We start from the raw sequence: 3,041 nt of genomic DNA, 5'->3' as shown, positions 1-3,041 counted from the left end.
TCGGATAATCGCGTGCGAATGTGGCTAGCTAAACTAGAATCAAAACAACAACTTGCTCTCTGTTTTATACTCTGTGGTTTGTGTTTATTGAATTCGCAAGTATGCTTCTGGAAAAATGAATCTTAACATGATATGTGACATATGGTTAGTTAATTTCAATCTCTGAAACCTTATACATTGGGCACAATAAGGCCACACATTATGTAAATTCTGAATTGAGCTGAAAACTGAACATTCAACTTGCACGAATAAACTGTCCAAATTGGCTAAACAAAAATTGCATAAAATTTTATATGTTTTAGTTTGACTCGTCCTTGAACCATTACCACTGGTCTTGTATCAATTTCATGTCCCTAGCTCCGGTTATAGCCAAAACGAAATCAGTGCGCGGTCAGAAACTGACTTGGCAAACTACAAATGTACCTCTTTTGATTCCTAACTTTTAATTATTGTACGAGACCCTGACCAGACTTTTTGGAATAGATTTTGAGTATACTTATGATCTGGAGTTTTCCATGTTTACTTGAATTTTGTACTATGAGATAATATGCTAAGTATGCTACATGTTCATGAACTTTGTGCACAACGATAAACTGAAATTGTGAAAATGACCAATTATGACCTAAAACGTGTTGCCTGACTTAGGTTTGACATGTTGACCAACATTTGATATAAACCTACTGATTTTGACTTTATTTGACTACTTTGACCAAGTTTGACTTTCAATTTGGCTTCGGTTGACTTTGTTTGACTTGCATGAACTAGTTGACTGTATGTTGACTTTTACTTTGAAACGCGTCGAAGTCAAGCAATAAGACAACTTATACTATGAAACCACATTTGTTTAAGACATATTTATTGACCAACCTAAATACGTATACTTAGGTTGCATTACTCAGCTGTAAACCGTACAAGTTAATTGTCTACTTTTCAATCCGAGCTTTATTCAAAGGTGAGTCTACAGTCCCGCTTTTTACATGTTTTCAGGGATGAGAATACACGCTGTTGCACTTACATTTTCAAATGCTTTTTGTATTGAAATGAGTACTATATATGCATATTGAGTTTGTTTAAAAAGCCTCTAGCTTGAATACTTTTAATACCATCGGTGTAAGCACAGTTTAGATGGACGGATCCGTTAGGTTGACAGCCTCACCATACAATATTAACTGTGGTGCATTTACTTTGAACATTAAATACATTTGAACAAGTGTATAACATTTTTATGAGGTAAAGGCGGGTATAGTGGATTCTATACTCGGGTCATTGCTAGTATTCAGGTGCTCATGGATTATGCAAACGTTTCGCAACTTGGTGTTGTACTTGAAAAATCTCGTGGTCAAGGAACTTAAACTATTTTTCTGATAACTGTTTTTCAGATACTATACAATGTTATTTAAAACTGTAGTTTACGAACAAATGATATAAAACTAGACATGGTAATGTCTACAGCTATTTGAAACTTGACATGGTATTGTCTACAGACATTTGAAACTTGACACGGTGTTGTCTACAAACTTTTAACATTAAACCTTAGTGGTCCTTCACTAATAAACGTTTACGAAATATTATTTCTTAAACATACTGTATTGTTTACCTAAAACCTGTAGATTCACTCAACATTATTGTTGATCCGTTTTGCGTGTTTTATTCTTAGGTATTAATTGCTTCCGCTGTAGAATATTGCTGTTACATAGAAGTCAGGCCAAGCACTGGGACCAGAGTTAACATTCCGTTAAAGGGATTTTTGACGGGGTGTTATAGTGGAGCTAATCCGAAAAATGGCTCAAAAGACGCTAACATTGTCTCCGTTGTTACGGAGAGTGACGAATTCCTCTGAAGTCACGTCATCCTCATTGTGACGACCCGGAAATTTCCGATCAAATTTAAACTTAATCTTTATATGTTTCCGACACGATAAGCAAAGTCTGTAATGTTGGGTCTCAAAATTTTTGGAACGATGTTCATGTATTCAATTGACCTTCGACTGCTCTCGACGATTCACGAACAATTAATTGTAAATAGATATGTGTGTATGTATATATAAATAATAGTTTGAAATATAATTTGAAGTACTATATGTTGTTGTTATTAAAAATTAATAAAAATAAAAATAGGATATTATAATAATTATTATTTAAAATAAATCTCTATATATAAATAAAGTATATTAAAAATAAATATTAAATGATTTTAATACTCGTTTGATGTTTCGATTGATACTAAGCAAGTTAAATTCAAACTTATGTAATTTTAAAATAAACGGTGATACGAAAATGAGTTCTATAAATTTTAGGCTTATTAAAAATGCATTTAGGAACTATTTGATAAGTTTTAACACTTTTTATATTTTACCCATAAATGAGAGGGACAGTTGAGGTAAATTTTATTTAATTAATGATCGAATTTTATACCATAATGACCAAAATAAATAAATATAGTTAATTTAAAAAGATGATATTTTTCTGAACACTTTTATCCGCCACTGTTTTCGCACGATACACAGCCCGTGATAAACTGTCGGTACAATAGGACATAAGAGTCACTGCTGAACTATTGAAAATTATCATTTGAAATTACTGTACAATATGTGACTCTCATTTCATTATTTATTATTTATTTATATTAATTATTATTAAGATTATATTTACATTAGTATTATAGATAAATATGTGTAATATGCATTAAGATTTATAGAGGTAGAGCAGGTGAAACACTTGATCACCAACTTCACCTCACAACCACCACTTAGCCCACCGGATCTCCACCGTGAGCCACCATAACTGCAACCCTTTAATACCACTATTTTTCTTTTATTCGAACACCACCACCATGACCTCCACCATGGTAACCACTCTCCTTTCCACCACCTTGCACCACCACCACTCCGCCACCACCAAACACCACAGCCATCATCAACAACCATCTCCCCTCTCTCTCTTCCCCTTTTGTTAAAACCACCATAACAGCCACCATTAAAACGAGCTGCTGCAACACCCATTTTTCTGTTTCACTCATGTTGATGACAAACGCAACCACCA

The sequence above is a fragment of the Rutidosis leptorrhynchoides genome, chromosome 11 (assembly GCF_046630445.1).
Source record: "Rutidosis leptorrhynchoides isolate AG116_Rl617_1_P2 chromosome 11, CSIRO_AGI_Rlap_v1, whole genome shotgun sequence".
NCBI lineage: Eukaryota > Viridiplantae > Streptophyta > Magnoliopsida > Asterales > Asteraceae > Rutidosis > Rutidosis leptorrhynchoides.
This window is presented reverse-complemented; position numbering follows the sequence as displayed.